This window comes from Podarcis pityusensis (genome assembly GCF_964106645.2).
Source record: "Podarcis pityusensis genome assembly, chromosome: 12".
In the NCBI taxonomy this organism is placed as follows: domain Eukaryota; kingdom Metazoa; phylum Chordata; class Lepidosauria; order Squamata; family Lacertidae; genus Podarcis; species Podarcis pityusensis.
Genome location: NC_138037.1, coordinates 55,011,175 through 55,025,779, shown reverse-complemented (window position 1 = coordinate 55,025,779; position 14,605 = coordinate 55,011,175).

The following is a 14,605-nucleotide window of genomic DNA, read 5'->3' as shown; positions in this document are numbered from 1 at the left end:
GATTAGCTGCTCTCCCTGTGCAAAGTCAGAGGGGGCAGGGTTTCTGTTGAGGCAGGTGATTAGCTGTGGGAGGAGCTTATCAGAGCTTGCAGGGCAGTTTGATCCATCTTTTAGATTTAGGGGAGCTAGTCTCAAACGTTTGTTGGGGGAGACCTAGGTTTTTTGTGGGGGGAGTTATTTGTCCTGTCTTCACGCTTTTTATGATGGAGGACCGCTGTAGCCACCCCCAACGACACGTTCTCAAGATGGAGGGGGAGGGAACAGCTGCAGTCGCCTGCGGTTCCTGCGCAATGTTTGCCATCTTGCCAAAGGTTGCAGGCAGCTTTACCTGCAGCAATTGCATGTTGATTGCCCTCTTAAAAGACAAAGTCCAGCAACTGGAAGAACGTGTAGCTACGCTCCAAAGAATTAGAGAGCTGGAGCTCTTCTTGGAAGCAACAGAGCACACCGTCTCCACCAAGGAGGAGACAGGGGACTCCCCTGAGAAAGAGGCTAGTTCACCAACACAGGAGCCAGATATATGGAGAAACGTGACTCAAAGAAGTAGGAGGCCCAGGATTCACTCTGATTGTTTAGAAATACACAATCGCTTTGAGGTCCTCTCCCCTAGCATGGAAGACGAAGAGCAGACTCCATTTGAGGATCTCTCCCTCATTACAGTCGATCAGGTATATGAAGACGAGCAGCAAAGTCAGTCCTCAGGGAATGTGCAGGCGACCTTGGAACGGACAGCTCACGGAAGAACCCCGACCAAACCTAAGAGGAGGCGTATAGTGGTGATAGGGGATTCCCTACTGAGGGGAACAGAAGCAGTGATCTGTGGGCCTGACAAGATGTCTCGGGAAGTGTGCTGTCTCCCCGGGGCTAAGATCCAAGATGTAACTGAACGACTGCAAGGAATCATAAAACCCACTGACAAATACCCCTTCCTCTTGGTTCATGTGGGAACCAATGACACTGCAAGCAATAGCCTCCAGAAGATCAAAAGAGACTACGAGGCTCTGGGCAGGAAATTGAAGCAATTAAATGCACAAATTGTCATCTCATCTGTCCTCCCAGTTGAACGATGTGGCCCAGGGAGAGAGGGAAAAATAGTGGAAGTGAACAGCTGGCTTCGCAAATGGTGTAAACAGGAACGGTTTGGATTCTTAGATCACGGACTGCAGTTTCTTGAAGATGGACTTCTGGCAAGCGATGGGCTGCACCTCACAACGGTTGGGAGAAATGTTTTTGCCAAAAATCTCAGAAACCTCATCAGGAGGGCTTTAAACTGACTAATGTGGGGGAGGGAGACAGTGCTCCTGAAGGTAGGAGTCTATCAATTGATGAAGATGATCATCCAAATGTCATAGACCAAATGGAGCAAACAGCACGCAGACCTAGTGGTGGGAGGAAAAAATCCTTAAATAAGAGACACGGGGGAATGATTAATGGACTTTAATGTCTGTACACTAATGCGCAAAGCATGGGAAATAAACAAGATGAGCTTGAGCTCTTGGTACAGCAAACTAAATATGACATAATAGGCATTACTGAAACCTGGTGGGATAAGTCCCACGATTGGAATGTAATAATGGGGGGATACAATCTATTTCAGAGAAACAGACCAGACAAGAAAGGAGGAGGAGTGGCGTTATATGTCAGGGATGTGTATACCTGTGAAGAGATCCAAGATTTAGAACCTCAAAGCCAAAGTGAGAGCATTTGGGTCAAAATTAAGGGAGAGAAGAATAACAGTGACCTCATTGTGGGAGTTTACTATAGATCCCCAAGCCAAACGGAGGACATAGATGATGCCTTCCTGGAACAGATGGCCAAGCATGCAAAAGGAAGGGAGATAGTAGTAATGGGGGACTTCAATTACCCGGATATTTGTTGGATGTCAAACTCAGCCAAGAGCATAAGGTCAAACAGATTCCTCACTGGCCTTGCAGACAACTTCATTGTCCAGAAAGTGGGAGAAGCAACAAGAGGAACAGCCATTTTAGATCTGGTCCTAACCAATGTTGATGACCTGGTTAGTGGGGTAGAAGTGGAAGGATCATTAGGCGCGAGTGATCATGCTCTTCTGAAGTTTACTATACTTCAGCCAAGCATACTAGGACTCAATTTCTTGACTTTAAGAAAGCCGACTTCATAAAACTTAGGGAAGTGCTGGGTGAGATCCCATGGACAGTAATACTAAAAGGAAAGGGAGTTCATGATGGCTGGGAGTTTGTTAAGAGGGAGATAGTAAAAGCACAACGTCAGGCAATACCAATGAGACGGAAACATGGAAGGTGCCTAAAGAAGCCAGGGTGGCTATCTAAAGAACTTTTAACTGAGTTAAGATTAAAAAAGGATGTGTACAAAAAATGGAAAAGGGGGGAAACCACCAAAGAGGAATTCAAACAAATAGCCAGCACGTGTAGGCACAAAGTCAGAAAAGCTAAAGCACAGAATGAACTCAGGCTTGCTAGAGAGGTTAAAAGCAACAAAAAAGGCTTTTATGGGTATGTTCGTAGCAAAAGGAAGAACAAAGAAACAGTGGGGTCACTCAGAGGAGAAGATGGTGAAATGCAAACAGGGGACACAGAAAGGGCTGAACTCCTCAATGCCTTCTTTGCCTCAGTCTTCTCCGATAAAGAAAACAATGCCCGACCTGAAGAATTTGGAGCAAATGATTCAGCAGAGGAAACACAGCCCAGAATAACTAAGGAGATAGTACAAGAATACTTGGCTAGTCTAGATGTATTCAAGTCTTCAGGGCCAGATGAACTGCATCCAAGAGTATTAAAAGAACTGGCAGATGTGATCTCAGAACCACTGGCAGTCATCTTTGAGAATTCCTGGAGAACAGGCGAAGTCTCGGCAGACTGGAGGAGGGCAAATGTTGTCCCTATTTTCAAAAAGGGGAAAAGAGAGGACCCAAATAATTACCGCCCAGTCAGTCTGACATCAATACCAGGGAAGATTCTGGAGCAGATCATTAAGCAAACAGTCTGTGAGCACCTAGAAAGGAATGCTGTGATCACCAATAGTCAGCATGGATTTCTGAAAAATAAGTCATGTCAGACTAACCTGATCTCGTATTTTGACAGAATTACAAGCCTGGTAGATGAAGGGAACGCAGTGGATGTAGCCTACCTTGATTTCAGCAAGGCATTTGACAAGGTGCCTCATGATATTCTTGTAAAGAAGCTGGTAAAATGTGGTCTTGACTATGCTACCACTCAGTGGATTTGTAACTGGCTGACTGACCGAACCCAAAGGGTGCTCATCAATGGTTCCTCTTCATCCTGGAGAAGAATGACTAGTGGGGTGCCACAGGGTTCTGTCTTGGGCCCGGTCTTATTCAACATTTTTATCAACGACTTGGATGATGGACTCAAGGGCATCCTGATCAAATTTGCAGATGACACCAAACTGTGAGGGGTGGCTAACACCCCAGAGGACAGGATCACACTTCAAAATGACCTTGACAGATTAGAGAACTGGGCCAAAACAAACAAGATGAATTTTAACAGGGAGAAATGTAAAGTATTGCACTTGGGCAAAAAAAATGAGAGGCACAAATACAAGATGGGGGACACGTGGCTTGAGAGCAGTACATGTGAAAAGGATCTAGGAGTCTTGGTTGACCACAAACTTGACATGAGCCAACAGTGTGACGCGGCAGCTAAAAAAGCCAATGCAATTCTGGGCTGCATCAATAGGAGTATAGTAGATCAAGGGAAGTAATAGTGCCACTGTATTCTGCTCTGGTCAGACCTCACCTGGAGTACTGTGTCCAGTTCTGGGCACCACAGTTCAAGAAGGACACTGACAAACTGGAACGTGTCCAGAGGAGGGCAACCAAAATGGTCAAAGGCCTGGAAACGATGCCTTATGAGGAACGGCTAAGGGAGCTGGGCATGTTTAGCCTGGAGAAGAGGAGGTTATGGGGTGATATGATAGCCATGTTCAAATATATAAAAGGATGTCACATAGAGGAGGGAGAAAGGTTGTTTTCTGCTGCTCCAGAGAAGCGGACACGGAGCAATGGATCCAAACTACAAGAAAGAAGATTCCACCTAAACATTAGGAAGAACTTCCTGACAGTAAGAGCTGTTCGACAGTGGAATTTGCTGCCAAGGAGTGTGGTGGAGTCTCCTTCTTTGGAGGTCTTTAAGCAGAGGCTTGACAACCATATGTCAGGAGTGCTCTGATGGTGTTTCCTGCTTGGCAGGGGGTTGGACTCGATGGCCCTTGTGCTCTCTTCCAACTCTATGATTCTATTATTCTATGATTCTAACTGATCAATGCTTTCTTTAATCAGGGGGCAGCCCTGGTGAGGACACACACGCTTTCCTGTTCCTCCAAAAAGCCTCCTCTGGCAGCTTATAGTTCTGCTTAAGCTGCAGAGTTGCACCACTTGCCTTCAAGCCACTCAGGCTGGCCAGTTCTCTCCCTCTTGGGGAAAGAGCCGGTGCATTTTAACAGTTACGTGGGGAAAAGGAACTGAGCAAGGAAACGACTTGCCATTGCCATTACTCTGATACGGTGAAGTGAAAAGTTTCACTAGCCAAATTCCTGCTTGCCACGCTCCTGTGAACAGTACAGGAATTGCGGGGGAAAGGAAACGGCAAAACGGTGGGAATCCCATCCTTGTCTGTGGATAGATTTCACTACTGGGTCTTGTAATTATTCTCTAACACACGTTGTTCTTCTGGCAGGGGTTCAAAAATACCCATTCAGTTAGGAGCTATATAACAACAACTCCATAGTGTGTTTTGATCTGATCATAAGCACATCCACCTGTCTAATTGGTATTATGTTTAAACGTTTCATTGTTTTTTAATGAATGATTCCCCCTTCCAATTTTTTAGCTGTTCTTAGCTGTTCTTTAGCTGTTCAGTCCCTGTTTGGGAAAAAGGCAGGGTATGTCTGTCTGTCTATCTGTATAAATAAATGAATAAATATGATTTTGTAGAAAATGCTCTGGGCTTTAGGTTCAATGTAAGATGGGCAAGTGGAGCTTGAGAGAGTCTTTTTCAGCCAAACCAATATGAGCAAAGAGTAGTTCAGTCTCCCCCAAGTGGTCTACTCGTGTGAGCAATGCACCATCTGAGGAGATGGGGAAGACAGAAGCAGCAGCAGCCATAATCACAGAAACTGATTTGCAGAATCCTTCCATTGTGCAGCTATTTGCCAGCTCAGCTAACTTCAAGAACTGACAAGTCAGTTCCATCCAAAATAGACAGCACTGGGCTATGGATCTGACTTGGTGTAAGGCACTTAAATTGTTTCTGTTTCTTACTATGTTGTGTATTCTTGTGTTTTAATATTGTGAACCACCCTGTGATCACTGGATGAAGGGCAGTATAGAAAATTAATAAATAATAATACAATCCAAGCATCCTCATTCAAAAACTCTTCTGCAAGGAAGTGATTTTGTATTCTTTTATACAGATGTATAAAAGTGAATTCGACAAGGGGGCGGGGGGAATCCAGTGCTTTCAGCCACTTGTTACTTTTTTAACTTGGTGGCGGTGGCGACGGGGAGAGGGTGGGGAGTGAGTGAACAAGCAAGATGAGTCCTAGACACTGGGAGCTCCCTGACCCCACTCCATGATTATTTATTTAAGGTTTTCCTTCAACTTAATAATGCCCTCATTCTTCTGTAGAATATTTCTGCTGACAGGATTTCAGCTCCCCCTGTTGCGATGCATTGTATTTTGGTAGCAGTCTGAGACTCTCACGTTTCATCACTTAGATGGGAAAACAGCAATACCCCCAGTTCAACAAAGTCTCTGTTCTGCAAAACATACTATGAAACTATATTCTTCTTCCTATATATTATTTCCAGCTGCAGTTGCTGTTTGGCTGTGGCGCAGATACCTTGTGACATATGTTAGTTAGGAAAAGTTTGGAGCCCAGCTGATTTTCTGCGCTAAGGATGGATGGGGGTTATAGTGTTTTTTTAAATTATTTACATGGTCGTGGTGTCTGTGACTTTAAATTATTGATGCAAGTGATAGCAACTGTCAATGAGACAAAGCCAGTGCGGGAAGGAGCGACAGCGGCATGCTGTATATACCCGGCGTTGGTTCAGATCGGTGCTTCTCATCTTTTCCTAGGCAAGCAGAATGACTGTGGTTCCTGTCTCTCAGTACAAACAAAAGAGAGGGAGGGAGGGAAGAGGGAGGAATTGTTAGTGGAAGAATTCTCCAGCACAGGCTTTACTACAAAGAAGCTTTCTAATTGCCAGGAATGGAGAACCTGTGCTCCTTCAGGTGTTGGTGGTCTCTGACCAGTTCCAGCGAGCCTGGTCAATGGTCAGTATTGATCGCCCAGACTGGCAGACGTTTACCAGGATACCAGGCAGGGCTTTTTCCTCATCACTTGATCCTTTAAAACTAGAGATGCCATAAACTGCACATGGGACTTCCTCCATGGTCTCCCTCACTGAGCTACGGCTTCTCCCCAAGCCCAGAAAATTTAGGGAATGACTATCAAGATGGAGCACACTCTGAATCCCTTCTGTGCCCCCTATGAATTTGTTGCCCAGGTGTGATTTGAGGAATTTTTTGGGTAAAATTGTGTAGTATGGTGACAAAAAGACTGATAGGCCCCACTTCAAAATTTGACTCTGCCTGGAAGTGATTAAGAGTTCGATCCTATCAATGTCTACTTGGAAGATCAATGGACTTATTCCTGATATAACAGATGTGGCGGACTTTGAACATGCTTAAATGCTGAAGAAATATCAACATTAGTAAATATTTTTAAATGTTTCATTTTAAATGGCTGCATGACTAGAAAAACAGCTGTAGCAGGGTATCAGAAACAAAGAACAGGAAACAAAACATACCCAATGTCTAGGCCTGTAAAACAAACATGGTTCCCCATGAAGTGAGTATGAGAGTAAATTGCAAACAAAATACGGCGGAGTTGTGTGTCAGTCAAATATAATTCCACATTTGCCAGGCTTGTGATGATGATTGTCTCGAAAATGTTGTTGTATAAGGAATAAAGCATTACCTTGAGCATTTCTCGCTCTGCAAATAGGCTTGCCTTTCTCACCCATCTCCCTTGTACCTTAAGTGGGCGGCAGTTTCCCCAGCCTGCTTCCATCGGAGGAGCTTCACTTGTTGAATTTCTGACTTTCACATGGCGATTAAAGGCACAGGAGCTCTCCTAGAAAAAAAGTTGGCAACCCTGTTTGCAAATCTAGCAGGCAGCTGGGTCTTGCCAAATGCCCTCTACAGTGGTACCTCGGGTTAAGAACTTAATTTGTTCTGGAGGTCCGTTCTTAACCTGAAACTGTTCTTAACCTGGAGACCACTTTAGCCAATGGGGCCTCCTGCTGCTGCCGCGCTGCCGGAGCATGATTTCTGTTCTCATCCTGAAGCAAAGTTCTTAACCCAAGGTAATATTTCTGGGTTAGTGGAGTCTGTAACCTGAAGCATATGTAACCTGAAGCGTATGTAACCCGAGGTACCACTGTATATTGACAAGAGTGATATTGTTGCAGTCAGATGGGCAACACTGCCTTGCTCTCCAGACCAGCATTTATATAGGTTCTTCCTGAGGTTTTTTTTTGGCAACTTTGTCTCTGGATACTTTAAAATAAGGCTACAGTCCTCAACTTGCTTGTTTGGAAGTTTACCCCATGAAAATAAACAGGACTTATTTCATAGTAGGTGGGCTTAATATAGTTGCAGCATACCATTATTTCTTGTTTCAGAAATCTAGTATGTGTGACAAGTGCATCAAATGAGATGCACTTGCCCTTTCTGTGTCCATCCCATTTTAATTTTGCTGCTGCTGTTTGCGTAATTTGACATTAACATTGCAAAGAAACAGAAAATGTGCAATGTGCTGGGGATCTCTCGCCACGTGGAATTTTAAGGTTGCAGTTTTATCTCATAGGATCATAGAGGAGGAAGGGACCCTGAAGATCATAGCTGTCAACGCTTCTTTTTTTAAAGGGAAATTCTCTTATTCTGAATAGGATTCCTTGCAAGAAAAGGGAAAAGTTGACAGCTATGCTGAGGATCATCTAGTCCAACTCCCTGCAGCTGTCCCTTACGGGGATTGAACCTGCAACACTGCTGTTGTAAACACCATGTTCTAACCAGCTGAGCTATCCACTTATTCCACACTTCTGAATCAACATGGCTATGCTCAGGCTGCACAGCAACTTCCTAATTAATGTACTTTTCTGCTATTTTATTTCTCAGGACCATCACCACCCTCAGTGAATTCAGATTGAAAAGAAGAAATCTTGACTGTAAGCACCAGATGGCGCTAAAGGATTTTAAATACATTTCCAAACACTTGAGGTTCCAGCAGTACCACACTTTCTCTCTGTGACAGAAAATCTCTATTTGATGTACTAAAAGCTTTAAAAAATTTGACACATACAGCCTTCATAATGCACTTCTGTCCTCAGTCAGTTAGAAATGATATCAACATATTAAGAAAGTTTCAAAAAACATTTAGTTATGCATCTTGTGGCCAAATCACTGTTTTCCCCCTTGCAGGCCTTGGAAATCTCTGAAGATTTAAATAAAGGCGAATGGGAAGCCAGTCTTTAAGTATCAAGGTTTAATATATCTTTGTTACATGAATGAAGTTCTTATTTATTCATAGGCCCTGGCGGGATGGGGTAATGGAAGAGTTTCTAAAATGTTTCCAAGTACAGTGGTACTTCGGGTTACAGATGCTTCAGGTTACAGACTCCGCTAACCCAGAAATAGTACCTCGGGTTAAGAACTTTGCTTCAGGATGAGAACAGAAATCGTGCTCCGGCGGCAGCAGCGGGAGGCCCCATTAGCTAAAGTGGTGCTTCAGGTTAAGAACAGTTTCAGGTTAAGAATGGACCTCCGGAACGAATTAAGTTCTTAACCCGAGGTACCACTGCATCGCGCTTGTGCATGGGCTGCATGCTCAGCTGGGAAGGGTGATTGGCAATGAGAAGCAAGAGCATCTCCTGCCTGTCTCCTAAAGGAGGAGCTGCTTCTGTCTCAGGAAGCAGCTTGGCAAGTGGGGAAACCCCCCTGGATGGCACAGTGCCAAGGACCCTTCCTTTCCTCAGGAGAACAGGGTGGCAGCTGGCCTCACCCCCTCTTTCGCCTTCCAGGAAAACTAATTGTGGATCAAAAATGCATGTTTTCCACATCTGACCATTTTAAAAAAATAAAATAATCCAGAATATTTAAAATGCAAAACTGTTTTTCGACATCAGAGTAAGAAATGTGTTCGTCACGATACACTCTAAGCAAAAGGCCAAAGGAAGCTGAATCAAAATTTGCATTATGATTATTATTCTCATCATCATACATCTATTTATACCCTGCCTTTTCCCCCTGACAGCGACTCAAGGTGGATTATGGATAAAATAAGAACATCTAAAAACGTAGGAGAGAAAACAATCAAACATTAATAGAATTGAAACTGTATATAAATCTATTAAAAACATATAGACCATCACGATAAAAACAGCAGAGCTCAGGCTGAAATTGTCTGTCACTTGGTCTTTTGCTAAGCTGCTAGGAGAGCAGAAAGCTGACCTAATGATCACTACAGAATTGGTAGACAATATTAAGTCACATTGTTGGACTGATGATAAACCTCCCATCTATTCTAGTATAGGCAGAATCTAGTGTGTTCTTATTGACTGGTTAAAAACTGCTGTCAAATTGGCAATGCAATAAATCTTCAACTCTCCCATTGTTCCAAGGGCGCACATGAGAATGTTCCTCCTAATGTGAGCATTCTGGTGGAGTCAGCTCTAATTCCACCTTTTCAAGTGATTTTTGTCAATGGCTCTCCTTGCCTCCCACTTGATTTTGTTTTGCAGAGGATGCAAATGAGGCCCAAGCAACATAGCTTCTAACCCAGGAGGAGAAAACATGGTGCCCACCATATATTGTGGACTACAACTCACATCATCCTGGACCACTGGCTATCTTGGCTGGACCTGATGTGAGCTGCGGGCCAAAGCATGTTGAGGGAACCCTGTTGGCAGCACCCCCACAAAAGCAGAAAGATGGTACCCTGGGGGTGCTTTCACTTCCCATGCCAAATGGATGGCTGGGCAGAGCTGGGCATAAAATGGCGGTGAAGGGATAGCCATAGTGCAAGGCAGGGGGCAGCAAACTTTTTCAGCAGGGGGCCTGTCCACTGTGCCTCAGACCTTGTGGGGGGCCGGACTATATTTTGGAAAAAAATAAAAATGAACGAATTCCTATGCCCCACAAATAACCCAGAGATGCATTTTAAATAAAAGCACACATTCTACTCATGTCAAAACATGCTGATTCCCGGACCATCCATGGGCCGGATTGAGAAGACGATTGGGCCGCATCTGGCCCCCGGGCCTTAGGTTGCCTACCCATGGTGCAAGGTGTGTGGTGCAAATGGCAATATGTGGTTTTACGAACCTCAGTTTCTGTGCCTCTTCCCACCTCTTGACCACAGAAACACAACAGTATTTTATTGTTGCTGTTGGCATCTTTCTGTCTTGAGGGACAATGATGTGCGCCTTTGGAAGTGAAGTCAAGCCACTGGAGGATCACAACGCCTGCTGTGGCCACAGAGACCGGTAACTCATAACTGCTCTCTCCCATGTTGTTTTCGCTGCATTAGCAGCACCAAAGTGACCTCTCTGGGGTGCAAGCCTGGGTGGCGGGTATGGAGGTGCTGGGCTGCCCAGATGACAGTAACCACTGATTTCCTGCTCTTTAATGACATGGAAAATTAGGTGCCTGAGGTGCCCACCTCACTCTACCTAACACAAAACTGGAGTAATCCCATCACGGTTCTTCTTCATCAAAGACGTGACAGGAAATTTGAAACAGCAGCTCCCCAAGCAATGAGTTCAGTGAGACTTACTCGCAGGTCAGTATGTACAGTGGTACCTCGTGTTAAGAACTTAATTCCTTCCGGAGGTCCGTTCTTAACCTGAAACTGTTCTTAACCTGAAGCACCACTTTAGCTAATGGGGCCTCCTGCTGCTGCCGCCACGTGATTTCTGTTCTCATCCTGAAGCAAAGTTCTTAACCCGAGGTACTATTTCTGGGTTAGCAGAGTCTGTAACCTGAAGCGTCTGTAACCTGAAGTGTCTCTAACCTGAGGTACCACTGTATAGTATAGTGGGGGAAGTGAAATGGCAGTCTGAGGGCCTGATGGGGCCCACAAAGGCTCCTCTGCTCCAGTCCTCCTTGTGGGCAGAACAAGTGGGACCGCAGAAGAGCCCTCTGTGGGAATCTCTGCTTCCAGCTGCTGCTGAAGGGGTAGGTGAGTGGAGCTTAGCCGTCTCCGCCTCCCTGCTGCCAGCTGAGCAGTGATGACCAGGTTCCTTTGGGTTCCTACTTGGCCATGTGTGTATGTGGTGTGGTTGTTATTTATTAAATTTTCATGCTGCACTTCATCCATAGATATTGGGGTGGTTCACAACAACAAAAAATACAGCATAAAAAACAAAACAAAATACATGATAAAAGCAAGAACAAACCAAACCGATATGCACTTACATGTTGTTTATTTATTTCATAACATTTTATATGCTATTTGATTGTGAACAACAACAAGAACTCTCAATGCGGTTTACAAAAAGACGAAATCAATAAAAAATTAAAACATGCAAAAAGTTAAAATACTAAATTAAAATTCACCTTGACTTTTAAAGCATCTGGGTAGGCTTGTTTTTAGCAGGGACTAAAAAGCATGCAGTGAAGGTGCCTGATTGATATCAATAGGCAGGGAGTTCCACAGTGTAGACATACATGCCTGTTGCCTGCTACATGTCTGCCTGTACGTCTGTGTGGTGTACATGTGGATGCAAAGATCTCCCTGTTCCCTGCTAGCTTCACCAAGGCACTCTTTGAGCACCCCCACTTTTGTTTTTGGCCCCTGCCGTGAGATCCTCAGACTGAAAAAAGATCCCCTACCTTCGCTATATACTAGGATTGCGGACCAAATTTAAAGATCAGGCTACAGGACTTGAACCAGCAACTAAGTCAAACACAGTCTGTTGTTTATGGTGGCTAGGGATAGGCAAATCTGCCAATCTTGTTTTCTCTCGGTGACTCGTTTTTCTAATCTTAAATTCAGTTCTCCATATTTCCGTTATCAGTTTGCGGATTTGTTCTTTCATTTCACATCATGAAAATTCACCAGCATTTTCTTGTGAATTTCTCCTAAAAGACGCATTTTTTTGCGAAGCGATTTCCCCCACTGTAACGCATTTGTATCCACGCTTTACCTCAGTGCTTGCACTTTCGTATGCATTGCTTGCCTGGAGAGATGCACTACAAAATTTGGAGAAGTGCGAATTTCGGAAGACGAATGTGTTTCGGTTCATGGAAAGTGCAAATTAGGTAGGTTTGCCATTGAATACGTGAAAGGAATCTAATTTCTTCCCTAATGACAGCCCATTCAGGGGCTTGGCAAACATCTTGTTTTTGCTGTCTGCTCAGGGCTGCAAAAACATGGGGGGTGTCAGGCCCCTGGCAGGCCACAATAGGCTGCATATGACTTGTTTGGTCCCTTTGTACAGGCCCAGCGTAGATAAATAAGCACTTAAGAGGGGCTTAGTGCATCCAACTTTCCTGGGATTGCACCCCAAAGCTTTGGATAATATCGTTCTGTGCCAGTGCTTGAATGGTGTTTACACTAATTGGAACCACAACGGAGTTAAGTGCAGGTAGGGGGGGTTATATATTAGACATAAAATAACCTCCTCAGCTTTTTGTTCTGTTAGGCAAGGGAAGGAATATTGATTGAAGCAAAAACGACACCTTGCAGAGCCGGCAGAAAGACACCACTGGGTGCTACTATCCGCTGTGTTTCTTATTATTGCTTATTCTGCCAGGTGCGCCAAAGCCATGTTGATACAACGGTTGTACTGCATAGCAGTGAGTTGATACACCAATAGATTCAGCCGCGTTAATTGGAATTGTGCGGTGCATATTTTTATGAGTGAGTGTTGCATTACTCTTTTGCTGACAACGGCAAAAAAGGGAGAAACCCAAGTTGTTTTGAATCCCAGGTTGCTGAGGTCCGCGGAGATCTTTTCATGCGCGCGCGCGCGCGCGCACACACACACACACACACACACACACACAGGAGTAGTCAGGGCATCAGCTAATCTTGAGTTGTTTAACTTCACCTTTGGTATCCACCGCTCCCCTCCTGCTATAATACAGGTAGACTGCTGTGACTCTATTAGTTCCTCTGCCTGGAATTTCACTACAAAATGATTGCTGGAACAAGGAGTGTGGATGTTGCAGGGGGTAAAGAGAGAACCCTGTGCAGATGCTCATGCTGTTAAGAACTACACAAGCTGCTCTCAAATCAGCTGCCTCAGATTTTCTTTTTCCCCATGCTGAAACAATACAGTCCAGTTCAGATATTCATAAGCTCTTCGATGTAATGGCAAGGATAAAGCATGAATTGGAAGGTTCTCTTTGGAATTCAGATGTTAGCCTCTGGGACTGATCATTCCTCAGGCTTGCAGGATTGGCCTCAAACCCTTATTCAGTTTACACTTTGCTGCTGCATTTTTCAAAGAAATGAAAGATGGAAGCAACCTGTTAAAGATAAATCTTGTCCGTCCCCATGAGTACAGAACTTTTGTTGTGGTGGTGGTTGCTGTTGTGGTTGCAGCATATTTGGACTATGTTTCAGGAGTTGGATTTAATGAATAATTTCTAACCAAGCAATAGCTTCATTTCCCCAGCATCTCTCTCTCTCCCCCTTCTCTAAGCCACCTCTCCTTATCTATGTTTGATCTTTTGTATACCTGAAATTACACTTTTCACAAGTCATCAAAGAGCTCCTTCTGGGAAAATACCAAAAGCTGCTTCTCTGATCTCATCATCCTGATGGTTTCCTCAGCTGATCTCTCAGGTCTGCTGGGCTGCCTCTCTCTGCCCTGCTGCTGCTCGCACTGCTGCAAAAGCTTTCCTCTGAATAGCCCCTCTCCCCTTCATCTGCCCTCTTCATCCCTGAGCGTTTCTGGGGATTCAACTTTTATTCATCTATTTATTCATTTAAAAAGAGTAGACCGCTTTTCAAACAAAATGCCCCCCAAAGTGGTTTACAAAAATGTATGCCAACAACAACAACAACAACAACAACTCAAAATACAGTAAAAAACAAACAAACCAGACATTTAATTACATTTAAAGCAGTACAAAATCAGAGAGGGAGGTTCATTAGGGCACTGCCCCACTGACCTCAACTGCACCCCACCTTCCTGCCCTGCATTCTGACTCAACAACTAGTCTAGTATCAAGTACCACAGTTCCAAGCACTTTTTTCTTTATTGTTTTTCTTTTGTTTTGCTTTCCCTTCACTTTTCTCCACCCTTTTCACTTTATTTATTTGCTGAAAATTTTCAATAAAATATAGCTTTTATATATATATAAAAGCAGGTTGGGGGGTGGCACTGGTTGTTAGCTTCCTCCTCCCAATTTGTCAGTGTTGCCCTTTTAGAATTTAGAAGGGAAGAGGATGGAGACAAAACTAGATTTATTTGGCTGTGCCTGCCATTGGCTCTGGCTCCACCTACTGTTGGCCTCCTGTTTTACAATTTGCCAGCCCCAAGGGGCACTGGTGATCTCTGTGCATAGCA